This window comes from Elgaria multicarinata, chromosome 8 (genome assembly GCF_023053635.1).
Source record: "Elgaria multicarinata webbii isolate HBS135686 ecotype San Diego chromosome 8, rElgMul1.1.pri, whole genome shotgun sequence".
Classification (NCBI taxonomy): Eukaryota; Metazoa; Chordata; class Lepidosauria; order Squamata; family Anguidae; genus Elgaria; species Elgaria multicarinata.
Window position 1 is genome coordinate 86,325,888 of NC_086178.1, and position 20,687 is coordinate 86,346,574.

Consider the following 20,687-nt stretch of genomic DNA (forward strand, 5'->3'; position numbering starts at 1 on the left):
TTAGCTTAGTTGATTGTTCCTTTTTTACTTGGGTTAGAATCCTATCTCTTCAATATTCCATGGAGAATTGTCTGAGGTACAATCATATTTTAATCTTTTTGTAAAGTACTATGTTTAAGCAGGGAAGTGTAGACCAGATCAGTTTTCCTTTGTGGCAACACCACACCTACACAGATTCCTAGTTGCTAGGACTGGAGGTGAGATGCCTGTTGCAAGTCCCACAGATTGATAGTAATATGAAATAAGGCTGTTAGCAAAGACAAAACGTGTGACTCATGATGTAATAACAATGATGTTTATATTAATTTTGTCTGAATGTTTATCTGATGATTGCTTTGGGTTTGGGCAGACTTGCATGTGAAAGAAATGTCCAGTTACATGCTTTTATGATTTCATATTTAGGTGGCTTTTGGACATTTAATACAGTAATCAAATAATGTATTACAGATATAAGTACATTAAATTACTAGTGCAACATCCTTTTGATTATGGAAAATTGCTTTTTTTTTTAAAGGGGGTTAGTACAACAAAAGGAATACTTCAATTCAGCTCATGGTCTTTTATGCAATAGAACAGAAGTGCTTTCCCTTTTGATTCTCATTTATACAGAGGATAACAGGTTAATTTGAGCTCTGTGTTCTTGCGTTATACAGCAGAAATGATGCATGATTAGACAGAAACAATGTACTAATTGTAACAGTGTGATGAAAAGTTCACTTTGTACTGTTCTGGGCAAAAAAAGCCAGCCAGTTGACAAATTGAGACGAGGAGAGTTTATCAAGTCATGTTTTTTCCTGATTTTCAGTCCAAAGAATTGTGAAATGTGATAATCTTTATATCTGCAGCAGAATGGTTTCAAAACCTCTGTTGATGCAATCTCGTAGGCATAGACACAACCTTGCCCAAAGTAGTAAAGTTTCCCTTTCTTGTGGCGATGGATGAAGGCCTCAATGACTCAGTGGCAGACCATAGGCTATAGATCTTGAAGGTCTCAGATTTAATTCTGGACAACTCCAGTTAAAACAATGTCAGTTGGGAAAGATTTCTGCCTGAGACCTTGAAGACCTAGGGAACGTATGCTACTGATGGAAGGGATTCCACCTTTCCTTGTGCCTCTCCAGAGCAGATTTTTTGGGGGTGGGGGATACAGATGGGAGGAGAGGAAGGGAAAGTCCTGTTAAGCAAGTGTAAGTCTGCTCATGTGATGTTATATGGAGCCGTTAGTGTTGGAGGAGTTAGTACAAGGTGAGATGAAGTAAATTCATATGTTCACATAAAGCAAGGGTTGGCAACTTGTGGCCTTCCATATGTTTTGGCTAACAATTCTTATCATCTCTATTAGCTACACTGGCAAGGGCTGTTGGGAGTTGTAGGTAAAAACATCTGTAAGGTCAGAAGTTGCCCAACCCACACCCCTTGTCAGATTGTACGGGACGCCTCCAGGGTATCCCCAAGGAAGCCAGAGGTTGTCCTTGCAACCTTTTAACTTTAGAACACATCACTCAATTTATTTTAGATTGCGAAGTCTATTCAAACATTAGGAAAATTTATATCCTTCTTTTGCTAGTTCGGATGAAGAGAAGATTATCCCTTGAAAAGCTGTGTTTTTTATTGAATGATTTTAATAAATATGTAACTTTTAGAACTGCTAAATTTCTTGTGCTGGCTCTGCTTTTGTGCACAAAGGCCAAGTGGATGAATGAATGCAACACATCTATGTGAAACTGTATAATGGCTGATTGCTAATTACAATAAACTTGACTTGGACTCACCTAAAGAAAAGAACTGAGGCAACCTCTTCGAAGTGGATATGCGTTAGAAAAAAACTAGGTTCTTTGTGTTAGTACATCAACTTCCTAAACTGGTAGAGCTTAAAATTATTTTTAACTGGAATTAGTAGCTCTCTAAACTATTTATGCAAAACAATAGGGCTGTGAATATGAGTATAAAGGAGAAGAGTAATTTGCTTTGTGCACTGGGAAGGAGTAGTGGAAAACTCATATATTACAACTGACTTTGGAATAAGGGTGCTGTTTTATATTCAATATATTATCACCTTATTAGACAGATCTTCAGCTATTTCAGTCTCTGGCAGCAGTCATGGAGAATGCGGCCGCATCATTGACAGGATCTACACTACTGTTTTAAAACGGTTTATAATGGTATTGACAAAGACAGGTTGCTTACCTGTAACTGTAGTTCTTCTTCGTGGTCTCTGTGCATCACACATATGGGCTCTGCGCCTGCGCGAAGCCCCGCTTCGGGAATCTTCTATAGCTAAAAGGCATTTTGGGCGGGAACCCCTCCCCCTCTACTGCGCATATGCAGAGGGGTTCCCGCCCAGATTCCCTCAGTTCTTCTTCGACCGTCTCAGCGACAGCCTCGTCGGGAACTCTCTTAAACAAACAAACAAACAAACAAATAGCTAAGGCTTACCTTTATTTTTCTCTCAACTCTCTCCTTCTTCCTATATATCTTTTCCTAAAAAAAAAAAAAAAAAAAAAAAAATATATATATATATATATATTGTAGTTAGAAAAACTTTTCTCTTCACCTTGTTTTTTCCTCATTCGCCCGCATGGGCCCCAAGGCCCCGTTTAAAAAGTGTGGCCGTTGCGGCACGAAGCTGCCCCCGTCCGATGGGCACAATTTTTGTGTAATTTGCCTTGGAGAAGGGCACAAGGTGGATAGTTGTCCCTACTGCCAGGCATTTTCAAAGCTCACAAGACGTCACAGAGCAGACAAACTACGGGCTGAGCTGTGGGAAAGGGCACTCAGGGCGGTAGATAAACCAGCCATGGCACAAGAACAGCCATCCGTGCCTCCAGCTCCCGTCCAGCCGACTGTAAGTCGAGCTGACTGGCCCCGACAAGACGCGCCTGCCACGCCAGGACGCTCACTTGCTGCCCATGTAGCAAAAAAACTGGCAAAGAAGGTCAGAACGCCGAAATCGTCCGACAAATCAAAGACTAAGAAGAAGTCTAAACTTCACCGACACGATGTCGAAAGAAGACACGATATCGAAAAAAGACACGATATCGAAAAAAGACCATTGACTTCAACAGATCCTCCTCTACCATCATCAGCATCGATGACACAAACTATACCTAGACAACCGTCCTCGACAGCCGACCCTGTAACCGTACTTACACCAAGGCAGCCGCCTTCGACAATCGACCCCGTAACCGTAGCCTCGCTGTCGGAAGGGGAAATAAGGGATGCGTCCTCTGTGCGCAGTAGAGACCACCCTCATCAACCAACACAGTTGCCTATTGATCTGCCGGCTTCCGAACATCGTAGATCACAGGATCGTAATCGACCATCGAGTCGATATCGGTCACCAGAATCTGTACAGTCATTTGATTCTCGATATCGTGAACACACCCGCTACTACAAAGATAGACGCCGTTCCAGATCCCCCTTGAGGGACTGGGAAAGGGAGTCTCAATGGTCCTTGCCTCCTAGCCATACCTACAGTTATGCAGACCTGGGGGAATTAGAGGATCGATACCGTCGATCATCCCCTCGACATCGACCATCGACTACGGTATCTGCACTTGAGCCTGCAGCAAATTTAGGCTCAAACCGGTTACCAACGAAAAACAGAACCATACGAAGTCCGCTTCGTCCTACTGAAACGGTAACCCTCGATAATCAACAGTTCGATATTCAAACTATTCAAGTTCAATCGTCGGACCACTCTGTAGAGGACTATTGCTCAGATTCAACACCGGCTCCATCTCCGGCCCCTTCAATACCCTCGCCTGACTCCATAGTTGAGGCACAAGGTGCGGTCTCTCCTTCGGACGGCCTAGGACATTTTGCCGACGTAATCCAAAGGATGGCTCAATCCTTGGGCATTGACACAAGACAAGCATTCGAAAAACCTACCGACATGGTGTTTGAGGCCATCTATACTGAGGCCACTACACCAATAGCCATTCCTTTTCTCTCTACATTAGCAAAGTCAGTGAAAGAGCATTGGAAAGACCCCGCGGCACTTCAACCTTCTTCGAAAAGGCTTGACAACATGTATAGAGTGTTGGAAAAAGATGCACAATTTTTGTTCACGCATCCTCAACCTAATTCGATTATCGTTGAGTCGGCGCAAGGACATTCGCAGAGGACTCATACAGCACCAGTTGATAAGGAAGGAAGGCGGCTTGACCTAAGGGGTCGTAGAGCTTACTCCACAGCAGCCCTAAGCCTTAAGATAGCTAACTATCAGGCGACGATGTCAAGGTACCAGCTTTTCTTGTGGGAAAAGATGATGTCCCTCTGTGAAAATCTGGGAGATGATCAGAGGGAATTAGCACGTATATTCCATGCTGAGGCAACTCGGATGGCTCGTCAGCAGATAGCGACAGCCAAACATCAATCTGATTGCGGAGCAAAAGCAATGGTGGGAGCAGTGGCATTGCGTAGACATGCCTGGTTGAGATCGGCGGGTCTATCCCAAGAGGCCAGAACACGCATTGAAAGTCTCCCATTCGACGGATCAGGCCTCTTTAATTCTACTACTGATGAGGCAATGGACACTGTGCAGAAAGCAAGAACGACTGCCAGAAAAATGGGAATTGGGGTAGGACAACAAAACCAATTCTTTAAACCAAGAAAATGGTTTAGACCTGATAACAGAACACCACGATATCAGGCCGACAGGCTACAACAGAGACAATTCCCACCTACACAACAGGGACGAAGACAACTCCCTGCATCTAAGTCCAAGTTCCAACGCCGTAAGCAGGACTACCAACGAAACCGGCGCCTTTGACTTGATGTTTGTACACAACACCATCGCCCCCTTCGGCAACCGTCTATCGATAGCGTTCGACACCTGGTTGAAAATAACAACAGACAACTGGGTTCTCTCGATAGTCGAGAAGGGTTACAATATAGAATTCGATTCCGTACCACCAACAGGTCATCTACGAAGAACTATACCATCGATCCCCTTACGAAAGGAAGTTCAATCGTTGATACAAAAGGGAGCCATAGAACCGGTGCCAAGAGAACAACTGCACCAAGGTTTCTACTCCCGGTACTTCACAGTACCGAAGAGCGATGGAGGAATTCGCCCCATTTTGGACCTAAGGGACGTAAATTATTACATCACACCGAGAAAATTTCGGATGGTCTCCCTCCCAAATATACTACCACTCCTAACGAAACATTCATGGTTCGCATCCATCGACTTAAAGGATGCGTACTTCCACATAGCAATCCACCCAGACAGTCAACGGTTCCTCCGCTTCATCATCGGAGACCGAGCCTTCCAATATCGCGTGCTGCCCTTCGGCTTATCGACAGCACCGAGAGTATTCACGAAGTGCATTGCCGTGGTGTGCGCCCACCTCAGAAAGTGGGGGATTCAAGTTCACCCCTATATAGACGACTGGCTGGTAGTAGCGGAATCGAAACGTACCCTCCAATACCACATCTCCTTCATTCAGGACCTATTAAGCCAACTAGGCCTACTAATAAATACAGAAAAATCAGTTCTCTCCCCAACCAAAAGAATAAAATATATAGGAGCGATCCTAGACTCCACCACCACCAGAGCATACTTACCCATAGAAAGAGCGACTTCCATAGCAACCCTAACAAATCGGGTAAGGAAACAACAAATCGTAACAGCTCACACAGTGCAGAGATTGCTGGGGCTAATGGCGTCAACCACCATGGTGCTTTCCCTCGCAAAACTAAAGATGAGAACCTTGCAAATGTGGTTCATCAAAAACTTCAATCCCTTAAGAAACGCAAGGAGGACTATACTATCTATACCACCAAATGTCATCAAGTCTTTGAAGTGGTGGGAAAGCCTTCACAACCTGACAGAGGGAGTACCCTTCCAGCCCCCCTCTCCGACTGTAGCGATCACAACAGACGCTTCACCGAACGGTTGGGGAGCACATCTCGACTCTCTGCAAGTACAGGGCTCATGGACATCGAAGGAAAAGAAAAGACATATAAACTACCTCGAACTCTTGGCAGTACAGAAAGCCCTCGTAGCATTCGAAAATCACATAATCCACAAACATATACAAGTAATATCCGACAATACAACAACAGTATTCTATCTCAACAAACAAGGGGGAACCAAATCACCCCCTCTAATAAAACTCACCATGCACATCTGGGAATGGTGCACCCGACGTCAAGTATCCTTAACTGCAGTTCACATCGCAGGGATAGACAATCAGTTAGCGGACGACCTCAGCAGACATGCGTCGCTTGTTCACGAGTGGAGTATTCATCCCACGATCATCGAACAAATCTTTCGAACCTGGGGGAGACCACAAATAGACCTATTTGCCACGCAACACAATGCAATCTGCAAACTCTTCTGCAGCAGGGCAGGGATAGGGAAGAAGTCATTAGGGGATGCATTCCTCTACAAATGGAACCATTCTCTCCTCTATATGTTCCCACCCTTTCCTCTCATAACGAGAATATTGGCCAAGATTGTGCAGGACAATGCGAATTGCATAATTCTGACGCCTTGGTGGCCCAGGCAGAATTGGTTCGCAACGCTACTGAACCGATCTCAAGGCCTTTACTGGAGCCTGCCAATGAGGAAGGATCTACTCTCTCAACACAGGGGCCAAATCCTCCATCCGGACATACATACACTCCACATGACAGCGTGGAGGTTACTTCCCCAATACTGAATGCTGACATGGCCAGGATTCAGGGGGTGTTAGACGCAGCATTAAAACCATCCACGAGACTAAATTACAACAGGAAGTGGGCTGCATTCAGTTCCTTCGCACTAGAAAATAAGTTTCCCCCCAAATCTTGTTCCATTCATCAGGTCCTGTCTTTTTTGTTACAGTTAGTTGACAGGGGTCTGAAGGTTACTTCATTAAAGGTTTACATAGCAGCAATCTCTTTTTTTCACGATTGCGTTGAAGGTTTTAAAGTATTTTCACACCCGACACTCAAACAGTTTTTGAAGGGTGTATTAAACTTAAACCCACCTGTAAGGACATTTTCTCCTTCCTGGAGCCTATCAGTGGTACTGCATGCACTATCGAGACCACCGTTTGAGCCTTTGGCAACCACTGATCTACGCCTTCTTACATTAAAAGTCATTTTCCTAGTAGCGATAACTTCGGCGAGAAGAGCGAGCGAGCTCTGTGCCCTAAGAATTGATGAGCCATACCTTGTTTTCCACCTTGACAAGGTGGTGCTCCGTCCTGACATCCAGTTCCTACCAAAGGTTGTGTCACCTTTTCATGTCAATCAAGACATTATCCTACCAGCGTTCTTCCAATCTCCAACCACTACATTGGAAAAAACTCTCCACTCACTAGATGTGAGAAGAGCTCTTGCTTTTTACAGGGATCGTACCTCCTCATTCCGGAAAACACAACGTTTATTTATTTGTCATGCAGGGGTTAAAAAAGGACAGGCTGTGTCATCGCAAAGACTCTCTGCTTGGCTAGTTCAGTGTATAACCCTGTCATATCAGCTACAAAAGCTGGAACCCCCAAAATCGATCAAGGGGCATTCCACCAGAGCTATCTCTACGTCATCTGCCTTTCATCGTGGTATTACCATCCCAGAAATATGCAAGGCAGCGACATGGGCCCGACCTATGACGTTCGTGTCACATTACAAGCTGGACGTCAGGTCAAGAGCTGACTGCTCTTTTGGCAGAGCAGTTTTGTCATCACTATTTGCCTAAGGACACCAACCCTCCTCCGGTGAGTAAAAGCTTGCTAGTCGCCCATATGTGTGATGCACAGAGACCACGAAGAAGAAGGACAGGTTGCTTACCTGTAACTGTGGTTCTTCGAGTGGTCATCTGTGCAGTCACACAACCCACCCACCTGGCTCCCCTCTTGGTGTCCAACAATTATTACTAATCATTTATCAAGTAGTGTCTTTTAGGTACACCTGAAGGTGTTGAAATTCCTCAGACGAGGCCTCAGGGTCTCAGAAGAACTGAGGGAATCTGGGCGGGAACCCCTCTGCATATGCGCAGTAGAGGGGGAGGGGTTCCCGCCCAAAATGCCTTTTAGCTATAGAAGATTCCCGAAGCGGGGCTTCGCGCAGGCGCAGAGCCCATATGTGTGACTGCACAGATGACCACTCGAAGAACCACAGTTACAGGTAAGCAACCTGTCCTTCTTTGAGTGGTCATCTGTGCAGTCACACATATGGGCTCTGCGCCAGCGCAGGGCCAGCTTCAGAAACTTCTATAGCTGAAATCTTTTTAGGCGGGAACCCCTCCCCCACCGTCCACTGAGCATGCTCAGGGGTTCCCGCCTGATCCCCTCAGTTCCTGAAACCGCCTAAACAGTCTCACTGAGGAGAACCACCAGGTGATCAAAAAAAATATGAATGACCCCATAGTGGAGACGGTGGGAGGGTTGTGTGACTGCACAGATGACCACTCGAAGAACTACAGTTACAGGTAAGCAACCTGTCTTTCTTCTTCGTGGTCTCTGTGCATCACACATATGGGCGATTAACAAGCTGACTTACCGGAGGTGGGTGGTGTCAGTTGGTGGATAATATTCATAGTATTGCCAATAAGACGGCATGCCCAAAAGCACAGTCTCTACGTGCTCTAATGTCTAGATGGTAGTGACCAGCAAAGTCAGAGGTGTCGACCAGGTAGCTACTTTGCAGAGGTCTGGTAAAGCGATCCCCTTTTTAAAACCGTGGAAGTGGCCACTCCTCTCATGGAGTGAGAGCGCACTTTCCCCTCCAATGGGAGGCCAGCGAGTTCATAGGCTAATTTGATAGTCTGAACAACCCAAGCAGATAATCTCTGCGGAGATGCTTGGAATCCCTTTTGTTTGCCCCCATAACAAACAAAAAATCTTCGGGATCTCCATAAAGTTGCTATTCTGGACTGGTAGAAAGCGAGAGCACTTCTCACGTCCAGGTTGTGTAGTGTTGACTCAAGGGGAGATGTCGGCGACGGAAAAAAACTTGGCAGAGTAAATCCTGTCCAAGGTGAAAAGAAGACACAACCTTTGGCAGAAAGGCTGGGTCAGGTCTAAGGACCACTTTGTCAGCCAGAAACACCGTATAAGGTGAGTCCATACGGAGTGCTGCTAGCTCTGATGCACGTCTAGCAGACGTGATGGCAACAAGGAATGCCACCTTAAAAGTCAATAAACGTAAATCAGTCTTTGCCAATGGTTCAAAGGGCTTGGCAGACAGTGCCTTGAGCACCACGGAAAGGCTCCATTGGGGAACAAAGGAGCGAACTGGTGGGATGGTATTCTTCATACCCTTCATGAAACGCTTTGTTAAAGGGTGAGTGAAGATGGAACAGCCCTGAACCCAACGGTGAGAGGCAGAGATAGCTGCCAAATAAACTCTAAGTGAAGAGAACTTGAGTCCTTTTTTAAATAAAGAAAAGGAAAGGAAAGCACAATGGGTATAGGTACTGACAACGGGTATTCATTTCTGCTGTGGGCAAAGGTAGAAAATGCTTCCCACTTTTTGTCGTATGATCTTCTATTGGCCGGTTTTCTGGCTGCTAGAAAAATGTCCCATACGTCAGCAGGCAGGGATATGTTATCTATCGTTGCCTGATTCTCCATGCCATCAGGTTCAGGGACCGGACATCTGGATGAAGAATGAGTCCTTTCTCCTTGGAGATTAAGTTGTGGCATTGGGGCAGTTTGATAAACTCCGCTGAGGACAGTTTGAGTAGCGGAGTGAACCACGGCTGCCTTGGCCACCAAGGAGCCACTAATATGGCGTTGGCGTTGTCTATGCGCAACTTCAGAATCACCTTGGGTAGGAGTGGTATGGGGGGGGGGGAACAGGTACAGGAGCTGTCCTGTCCACGTCCTCTCGAAGGCGTCTCCAAGAGATGCTGTCCCGCGGCCCGCCCTCGTGCAGAATAGGTTGCAGATGGCGTTCTCCGAATTGGTCTATTACAGGCTGTCCCCATGCCTGAAAAATCAGGTTGAGTACAGACCTTTTCATCTGCCACTCGTGCGTGTCCACGAAGGTGCGGCTGAGGTCGTCTGCCAGGATATTGTCCTGGCCTGCGATATGAGTGGTCGATAAAGTCATGTCGTGGGCGATTGCCCAGTACAAAATGTCCAAAGTTAGGGAGGTCAGGTCCATAGACCGTGTCCCACCTTGCTTGTTTATATGCCAAACAGCAGCCATGTTGTCTGTATGGATTTGGATTACATGTCCTGACAAGGTCTGCTAGAAGGCATGTAGTGCCTTCTGGATGGCCATCAGTTCCAGGACGTTTATATGCCTCTTCCTGCTGGTAGGGCTCCAACGTTCCTGTATAGTAAGGTCTCCGCAGTGGGCTCCCCAGCCCTGCAAGTGTAATTAATGTTGTAGCTCTTTTCTCCGGAAGGAAAGCCCTGGAGCGGGTTGAGTCCAGAATTGCTCCAAGTAATTTAATTTTTTTTTTTTTGAGTAGGTTGAAAATTGATTTTTCTTTGTTGATGCAAAGGCCTAATTTGTTGAGGAGGTTGATGGTGAGATGGGTGTTACGGGTAGCTTCCTGCTCCGTACTAGCCACTATCAGCTAATCATCCAAGTAGGGGTAAATCTGTACCCCTCGAGTTCTCAGAAAGGCGCAAACTAGTGCCATACACTTAGTGAAGACTCGGGGGACAGTAGAAAGACCAAATGGAAGCACTTTAAATTGAAAAATGTCTTCCCCTACTATGGATCGGAGGAATGAATTGAGAAATGGAAATAAGCATCCTTGAGATCTATGGATGTGAACCATTCCTCTTGGGAGAGGAAAGGTAGGATGCTTGCTAAAGAGTTCATCCGGAATTTTTTAGGGGTGATGAACTCGTTAAGGTCCCTTAGGTCCAAAATAGGTCTTAGCCTCCCATCCCGTCTCGGAACCGTTAAGTAGCGGGAGTAAAATCCGCATCGTAGGGCTTGAGTTGGTAATCGCTCTATGGCGCCCTTCTCCAAAAGAGACATGGTCTCTTGCAACAGAGCGTCTGTAGGTGGTGAGAACCTTGCGGTTCCCAGGGGAGGGAGGGTGGTAAACTCAATTTTGTGAGGACCCACCTATCGGTGGTAATGGTGGTCCAATTATAATAGAAAGGGGCAAGGATGTCACCAAATTGAGGTGAGGTTGGTGTTGTCATAGGGCAGTCAAAGACGCCGTGTTTGATTGGGATCAGGTTTCCTCTTGATCTGTTTAAAGCGTCCTGAGTATTGTTGCCTCCTGTACTGACCTCGGGGTTGGTACAGGAGTGTGCGATCTTGGGGCTGTTGTTGCCTGGGTTGGAACTGTTGTTGAACCCTAGGCCAGCGTGAACTATTCTCCGCAATAAAACGGAGCACACTACTGCAATTTTCAACAAATGAAAACAAACCCTGCTTGGAAAACGTTTAAGCATGTTTAAAGGAAATGCTTTCTGTCATCCTTTTTCTCACAACTGAAACAAAACAAAATCATTTAGTTTCTCTATAGGTTGGGATATTTCAATCCCTAGAGATCTTGCCATTCTGTGTACTTGGTCTGCAAAGTGTGCCAAGTCTTCTGATGGGGACACCACGTCAGCAGTAATCACCATGTCATCCAGTGAAGGGATGGATGGGGTTGGTGACATCTCTTGAGAGGAATCCAATCGGTAATCCTCCTCTGATGGAGCATCCAACCTTATCCCTATAGTAGGCAGCTTCTGCAGTGCTTGGAATGGTACTGTGGTCGGTACTGATGTGTGTGTCAGTTGCGGAGCGTGCCTCGGTACCGATGGTTGAGGTGGCGGGGGCATAGTTCTGACATCCTCCGTGGCCGGTGGACGGGAGACCGTCTCAGAGGGTGGTTGTCGGAAACGCGGGTACGGTTCGTATCAGCGTTCCTGGGAGGATTGCTGATAGTAATAATCATGGCGCCCTCTGTGTTTCCAATCCTCATAATAATACGGAGGATATTGGGGAGGCTGCCAATCAGCATAGTAGTCCCGCCTTCTAGGTGGGGACGAATGCCGTTCGCCATAGGAGGACCTGAATGAGTTGAAGCCGGTGAACGGCCCCTATCGTATCCATAAGGAGGCGTATGTCGGTATCGATAGCCTTCGGTATCGACCGACGGTTGCTGGGGCACTTGTCGGTACCGACATCTGTCGGTATCAATGGGCTGAGGTTCCTCTCGGTACCGAGGGGAAATAGCGCCCCGATCCGGTACAGTGTTATTTATTTATTTATTTAAGAATTTTTATGCCGCCATTCAGCCAAAAAAGGCTCTCACGGCGGCTTACAAAAGTATTTCTTGACAGTCCCTGCCCACAGGCTTACAATCTAAAAGACATGACACAAAAGGAAAGGGGATTGGGAGGGAGGAGGAGGAGGGGGAAAAGGAAAGCAAATTCAGGCACTACAATCTTAGTTGCAAAGTTCAGCAGTTACAGTTGACAGCAGGAGGGAGGGGGCTCTCAGCTGGAGCTGGACCCAGGCACAGTGGAGAGGTGCCTGGCTGCTGCTTCCTCCCTCACTGGTGGCCTCTCCAGAGACAGTTGGTAGCAGGAGGGAGGGGGCTCTCAGCTGGAGCTGGACCCAGGCACGGTGGAGAGGTGCCTGGCTGCTGCTTCCTCCCTCACTGGTGGCCTCTGCAGAGACAGTTGGTAGCAGGAGGGAGGGGGCTCTCAGCTGGAGCTGGACCCAGGCACAGTGGAGAGGTGCCTGGCTGCTGCTTCTTCCCTCACTGGTGGCCTCTGCAGAGACAGTTGGTAGCAGGAGGGAGGGGGCTCTCAGCTGGAGCTGGACCCAGGCACGGTGGAGAGGTGCCTGGCTGCTGCTTCCTCCCTCACTGGTGGCCTCTGCACTGTTATCTAGTGAGGAACCTCTAATTTCGCCATCTGAAATCGATACTCTCACGCTGGGATCATCTGTCGGTACTGTGATGATCTGCAGCGGGAATGGTACCGGTGGGCCGGTAACGTGCTCTGCCTGGAACGGCGGGTTCAATACCGGCGGTGAGGTTTGTGTCGCCCGTCTCGGTATCGAGTATGGTCTCGGTAGCGATAGCCTCATTATCGGGCTTATTGGTAGCGGCGGAGACCTTTGCAGTGAAAGGCTCGACATCGATAGCCTCGGTATCGGGCTTATCGGTAGCGGCGGAGACCTTTGCAGTGAAAGGCTCGACATCGATAGCCTCGGTATCGGGCTTATCGGTAGCGGCGGAGACCTTTGCAGTGAAAGGCTCGACATCGATAGCCTCGGTATCGGGCTTATCGGTAGCGGCGGAGACCTTTGCAGTGAAAGGCTCGACATCGATAGCCTCGGTATCGGGCTTATCGGTAGCGGCGGAGACCTTTGCAGTGAAAGGCTCGACATCGATAGCCTCGGTATCGGGCTTATCGGTAGCGGCGGAGACCTTTGCAGTGAAAGGCTCGACATCGATAGCCTCGGTATCGGGCTTATCGGTAGCGGCGGAGACCTTTGCAGTGAAAGGCTCGACATCGATAGCCTCGGTATCGGGCTTATCGGTAGCGGCGGAGACCTTTGCAGTGAAAGGCTCGACATCGATAGCCTCGGTATCGGGCTTATCGGTAGCGGCGGAGACCTTTGCAGTGAAAGGCTCAATATCGGGCTTTTATGCCCTGCCGCATGCCTCGGTAGCGAAGTGCTCGGTACCCGGCTTTTCGGTACCGACGAAATCGGTTTCGACGGTTCTTTCTCGTCTTGAGTTTGCTTTTGTTCTTCTGGGGTTTTTCTTCCCCAGGATGCTCTCTCACTCTCTTAGCAATCTTCCTGTCCTTTGAAGATGCGGATTGAGAGGAGGAGGGAACTGATAAGGCTTCACTCCGCGCGGGAGGAGGTTGGGGCATAGACTCCATTGTATTAGATTTGGAGCGTTGAGATGTTCTCGGTTTCTCCATTGCCTCCAACGCCTTTTCTCAGAGTAACGCCCGAAAGCGGTCTGAGAGGTTTTTCCTGGCTTGCCTCGAGAATTTTAGGCAAAAGCAACAGGACTGGACGACATGCGTCTCCCCCAAAGCAAACAAAGGGAATGTCCGTCGGTCTGCGATATCTTCTGCCCGCAACCGGAGCACTTTTTTGAAGAGGCCTTGGTGTGCCATAGGCACCAAGACTAAACTAACGAATAAACAACTAACTTTTTTCTTTTCTTTTTTTATTATTATTTATTTCAATATAACTATACAGAAAAAGTTAGAAAACTGGAGAAGAAAGATAAAGGATGTAAAATAGTAGATTCAGCTGAGGTAATAATACCAAAAAAACACTAGAAGTCTCCAAACGCTGTTGAAGAGCGGTTGAAGAGAACTGAGGGGATCAGGCGGGAACCCCTGAGCATGCTCAGTGGACGGTGGGGGAGGGGTTCCCGCCTAAAAAGATTTCAGCTATAGAAGTTTCCGAAGCTGGCCCTGCGCAGGCGCAGAGCCCATATGTGTGATGCACAGAGACCACGAAGAAGAACTGTTGGGGCCCAGGACACACTTCATATACTATACAGTGTTCAAACTGCTTTCAAAATGTTAAACCCTGCTTGGTGTAGATCTGGCCTTAGGTATTGGTTATCATTTTTTCTGGTGGTAGCTTATATAGCTTTTGTACATGAGCTTCATTAGCTAGGAAGGTGTTTGGGTATATGATCATATGAGCTGCGATACACTGGAGGATGCATCAAGTTAACCAGTTTAATATGAAAGTTCATGGGAATAATAGAATCGATTAAAGATAAATAGTGAATTTTCAAAATTTATATAAAAGCCTGAGTATCTGAATTATATTGCCTAGCCTTGCTTGTCACCTATATATCATCTAGTCTTCCCTGTTTGACAACTCAAATGTACAACGCTCCAGGAAAGATAAGACTATATGTTTTTGACAGAATTACGCTCTTGTGCAAATCCAAAAAAAGATATATATTTTTATATAAAAGGAGCTATTTGCACACATTCCTTGGGTCCAGAAAAAATGCAAAAAAAATAATAATCAGGACTCTTTCTGCACAAATAAAATAAAATTATTTTTTTTAAAAAGGGTCCAACCATGACCACTTGGTGACAGACAAGATGAGATCTGCCACCAAGTCCCCTGCAATACTGGGAGGGGCTGGCTGAAGGATGGTGGGGAAGAAGTGGGAGAAACTCTCTCTCCTTCCCCATGGTGATCCTGATCATCTGTCAGGCTCACAGTGTTCAGAAGACAACCATCATTGTGTGGCTTATTTCACATGGTGGGTTGTTGTATCATGCAAACGAGACCTTTGTCTCACTGTATATATTTTGCAAACTTTTTTTTTCTTTTTACCTATACAGGGAATGCATTTAACATATTCCCATATAGGGTCTTCATTATGATCACCACCCATGACAGTTTGAGGTTAACAGTGCAATCCTATACATGTCAGCTAAGAAATAAATTCAATGGAATTAAGTGGGACATATTCCCAGGCAAGTGGTTATAGGATTGCAGTCTAAGTATGGTAATACAGGAAAATTCACAGTGTACCTTCTGCTCTGTGTTTTGGCTGGACGGGTATTTTCACCCATTTAGATGAGGCTTCTGGGAGTGGGAGGGACAGAGGCTGGGAAAGGCTGGGGATATCCCCACTTTCCTTGTCCCCTGCCCCACCAACGACGTGCCCCCTTCCTTTCATTCCTCTCCCAGATTGCCTTTGTGAGCTTGTAGAGGCAGCTAGTACAGTTCTCTCCACGCTGGCTGTGAGGGGGGTGGGAAGCTTGAACTCCTGAGTCCGAGTTTGGAGTGCAGTCTCTGGCCATGGATCTATGAATCTAAAAAAATCCTATGACCCGCCTCCCCAGACACTGTCTATGTGCCATAGGATTGCTCTCCCCATTGTGCCTATATTGTTGTTTTTAAATGTGAGAGTAATTTAGTATTTCATTTATTTTATTTATGATTTTAAAATAAATCTATTTTTAATTTTAATCCACTTATACAACATCATCAACTTATCCATCCTGATGTATGAACCTGTGACGTAGTGAGTAGGAGGATTAGGAGGGGTTGCCCTGTAGTGTGGACAGCGGGCAAACAAATCACCCGGTAGACGCCCTGCCCTTAGGGCTGACATACGTCCCGGAAAACCGGGAATGTCCTATACTTTACCAAAATAAGGGTCTTGTAGGACAGCATCCAAAAGTTCCCAGGCCAAAAAGCTAGTTAGCAAACGAAGACTGAAGATCAAAGCACAGATAGGATTGAGGCCCAGTGTTGGGCAAAAAGCAGGATACAAATAAATATGATGATAATAAAATAATAATAGAAGACCAGATTCAAAGACCGAAGACCAAAGTGAAGATCTGAGTGAAGAGGAAGTGGCAACTGTAGCCCACCTAGTTTTATGCCCTCCTTCCAGCCCTTGAGATGTGTGAGGTGAGCTTCCATAGCCAAGCAGTGTTGGGCTGGATAACTATCTCGGCTTCTAGGAGTAGAGAGGGGAGTGAAAAGCTCTCACTGCAATCCAGCAGAAATTCAGCTCTGACCTTGAAGGTCTGGAGACTAGAAGACTTTACGATAACATCCGCAGGTGTTTTTCAGGAGTGCATGCTTGTCCCTCCTCACCAAATAAAGCTTGTTCCCAGCAGCTAAATTTCAAAAAGAAAATGGAATTCTTGAGACAGCCCTTTGAGGAGCTTTTCTAATACTTGAGGTGTTCATTAACTAATGTATTCATGTTAATTAGGCTTGCCACGTTAGCAAAAAGTATTGATTGCCACTGGTGCCAGGGTGGGTGGGTATGCACAGCAAAATGGTTTGCCTGTGATTCAGAAAGGGACGTAACTACTCTTAAGCCTGCACAGAAAAGTCAACATTTCCTTCCTTGCCTGAGTCAGCCATCAGATCTGAATGACATGGAAAATCCTTCCTGATCCCTAACATAGCAATCAATTATACTCTGAGACCAAAAATAACATTACCCACAGTATCAGTATCCGCTGTCATTTCCTATTGCATGTTGGAGCTGGGCTAGCTTTTGCAGCTTTTGAGGGTGGAGACCTAAAGGGAAACTAGTTTCTTTTAAAACAATCAACAGGCTTTCAAAGTCATTACTCACAGTGAGAAATAACAGTAAGCTCATGATTATCAAGCAAGTGGTGGTGGTGCTTATTAAGGGCAAAAGCACTTGGTACACTGGCCTGGTCCATTTAATCTGTGTCATCTGCATCATAAATATAAACTCTACTGTTTGTGGTTAAATAGTAACTAAGGCTGGTACTTCAGCATTGGAATAAATTAGGAGCAAAGAAAATTGTTAGTCATAAAGAACAGAACTGCTTCAGTCTCCAAGAAACCTAATTAATATGGTTACTGGCAAGGCCATGGGAGAAATAATAACTTGAGGGAGTGTGAAGAGTATTGTGTCTAGATTTAGGGCCACTAAAGGTTTTTTCCCGTCACAGAGATGAGCTGATTTTAAAGAAAATTGCATGCACAAACTACATGGTTGCGAATTCAAGCAGTGAGTAGCAGTGGATGTATTGGGTGCATGAACTCTGCATGCCTCATGTTCAAGAGTTAGCACCTGAACATTTGTGAATGCATCTGTATTTTTTGTAGTTGGTGACTTTCTAAGGGCTTTTACTTTGAAACATAATTATGGAAAAAGAGAAATTAAAGGCATACTCTTTTCTCTTCTGTATTTTTGTAGAAAGAAAAGCTTGAAATTAAGAAGAAGATTGATCTGGGAAAGAACATTGCATTATAATGGTAAATGCTGCTATATTTATTGGAACAATTTTCACATACTTCTGGCTAATAACAGAAGTTGTCCTGTGGCTTCAGGGTTTCAAAAGAGAGCATGATTTTAAAATATGTATCTATATAATGAGTTGTTTGTTAAGCTGTTCTCAGAATTATGCTTGCCACCTATATGTTTACTGTTAATTAATTTGCATAGTCTTGGGAAAAAGTGAAGCCTAAAATTTGTGATCAGATGTTTCACGTGTGGCTATTAAAGTTCTGTGTTCTTTTGCTTTCTAAGCAGAATGGGGTGGCTCAGTAGTCAGTGGCTCCCACTGAAGTTTTAATATACAAAGAAAGTGCTTTCTAGTGTGGGATTCAATTGTGGGGTGGGGTACTAAAGACAGGCAGCAGATTAAGCCCAAACTCCAATGGTGTCCCAAGTAACACCCCCTTTTCTCATTTATTTATCATATATACATGGACTGCCATTCCCCCCTATTGTGAAAAGTAAATTGTGGTACTTGGGGCAATGACACTGTGGTTCAGCCACCATGAGTAGAATCTCCATGGAGGAGATGCATTATGTGTTTGTGTACAGAATATCCTTCTCCTTCTTTCTCTCTCTCTCTTTCTCACTCTCTCATACACGCCTCTCATTAGAATAATGGGGATTTTGCAATAATGGTTCACACACATGCACACATGGACTTCTTTAAGTTCATTTATCTAAATTTTACTCAGTGCCTATAACAGACAGACACAGATGTATAACAGATTATATGCGGCAGGGTCTTGCTATTTATTGTTTTACTCTGTACAGCACCATGGTGCTATATAAATAAATAAATAAATAAATAAATAAATAAATAAATAATAATAATAATAACAATATTGGGCTCGTTGGGTTGGATCCAGATTTAACTTCCACTGGCAGGAACATCCTCTGAGTGGAGCTCTGCTCAGGGGACAGTCCTGCTGGCAGAGGGGCGGCACAGCAGCTAGCAATGGTGGCCTCTTGGCAGCAGTCATGTATTTGATTATCCACGTAGTTCTGTCATCTCAGCTTGTTCCTCGCAATTAGGGATGGGAGATAGGGCAAGCTGGGGCTTGATAAGCAGGGGAAGGTGGGCGGGTAGTAGAAATGAAGGGAGGATGAGGGGAAGTAAAAGGCAGGAGCAGCCCTGTGGTGGACAGGCTCTTTGTCATGGATAGAAAGGCAGCAAGGCAGAGAAGATAGGACCAATCAAGCATGTAGAAGAGCGAGGGGACCAAGGGAGGGAGTTCACTTCTGGTGCTTGCAGTGGCGATTCACTGGTGGAAGGGGGTAGGCAAGTTTTGCCAGTTCCTCATCCCGCTGGTAGCCCTTGTACCCTCTGAAAATCTGCTTCAGAGGATTGGAGGTCCCTCTGGAATAAGATGAGCTGCTGAGGAAACCAGTGAAAATCGCCTTTTCTCCCCTTTCACCAATGGGATCACTCCACCGGATCAAAACTCTTCTGTAGACAAAAAGAGCCCTTCCGTTTATGGAAGGCTAAGTTTAGATCCAACTCAAAGTTAGTGAAATTCATTTCAACAACATGCCTATTCACATAGGATTGAATCCAAACACCTGCACAAGGTGTTTTCACTGTGCATTGGGGCTTCTTCTCTGCCTCTTTCCTAATGCAACCCATGCCCTCCTAAGGATTGGGGACACTCCAGAACCGTTTTTGATGCAGTCACATCTTCAATGTGAGTGAAGTACCTTCTTCTCATGCACAAGGTGCTTTTGATTCAAGCCATTGTTATAGTAACTATATTTTAATACTGAGGCAGTTTAGATGAACTAATTTTTTTGAGTCTGTATTTTTGCTATCATACTCTGAATGATGTCTGTATTATTAAAAAGGTCCCACTTGCAGTTTTGCAAATAACTGTTCTAGTTGCTTAACTACACAAACTAGGTTAGTAATTTTTGTAGCTTAGATTTCTTAAAAAAATAAAATTTCTATACCATTTTTAATTTTGAAAATGCTAAGGCATAGAGTTCTAATAAATGCTCAGGTATGTGAATAAATATATGACAACTTGTATGGATAAGAATGCATAGTTTTGGCTTTGAATGAATGGGAACAGAGAATGGTGGGTTGTTTGCTTATGTCAAATAAGAGTTACATGTTAATATTTTGAAAAGTTATTCTTATATAACTTCTAAATTAAAGACAATAGTAAAGTTGTCACCTGATCAAGAAATCTCAATAGATTAATTTATTAAATCTATGTGAATTTGTCTGGTTCTGAAGGGAAAAATACTGCTTTGTTTTTAGAGGATGCGTGTATGTGTTGAAGTAGACACTTACCTTAGAAGGAATACTTCTTCTAAGATGCCACTTGTTATCTGCAATCTTTATAATTATTCATATTAAAAATAACTAACACTTGAAAGTGTTGGCAGATTAATTGAGGGCACTTTTTAATCAAGCAAAAGATGTTTAGAACATAATCCTATACATTTTTAGATAGAAAAACTCCTACAACTTCCAACTATATGTTACAATCTTAGGAAATGCAAAAAGTGGTGTATAATAATAGTAGTTTTAAAAACAGCATAAAAAGTGAACCAGCAGAACTAGAGAGCTTGGCAAAACAAAAAGTTCTCCTTGAAACAACTAAAATAAACAGGGATATAGCCAAGCAGATATTTCTTGTAAGCAAGTTCTAAGCAAAGCTTCTTTGCATGGTCATTCTGAGGAGATTTTTAAGTCACCATAGGCAACATGACAAGTGATTTCTGTTTGATCAAATTAGAAGGATGCTTGTCTCAAAAGCTGTGTAGTGCAGAGGCTTTGTCGATGGAGGGGGACCACAGGTGAGGTGGTGTGAGTGGTTGCAAGCAAGGGGAAGGAGGAATTGGCAAAAAAGTCTCCTCCCCCATCTTCCCCTAGCAAGAGCCTCCACTGGATTTTGAGCCCTTTCACTATCCATATGTTCCAGTACCTTGCTGTGTGGCAGACATATTCATACTGTCTGCACCCTGAACAGTAATTTTCTTATAATAAATATTTTAA

General features: G+C 45.1%; 1 protein-coding gene across 5 annotated transcripts in view; it reads left to right on the forward strand.

The window, feature by feature from the left end:
- Positions 1–20,687, forward strand: part of SGMS1 (sphingomyelin synthase 1) — a 94,587-nt gene that overhangs the window by 25,901 nt on the left and 47,999 nt on the right. For 2 of the 5 annotated variants that reach the window (XM_063132930.1, XM_063132933.1), the window contains exon 2: positions 17,606–17,664. The exons of 2 other annotated variants lie outside the window; for them this stretch is intronic. The gene's annotated coding sequence lies outside the window, so the exon portion shown is untranslated. Of the gene's footprint in view, positions 1–15,142; positions 15,167–17,605; positions 17,665–20,687 lie in introns of those variants that run through there. One more of the 5 variants, XM_063132932.1, reaches the window with a different exon arrangement.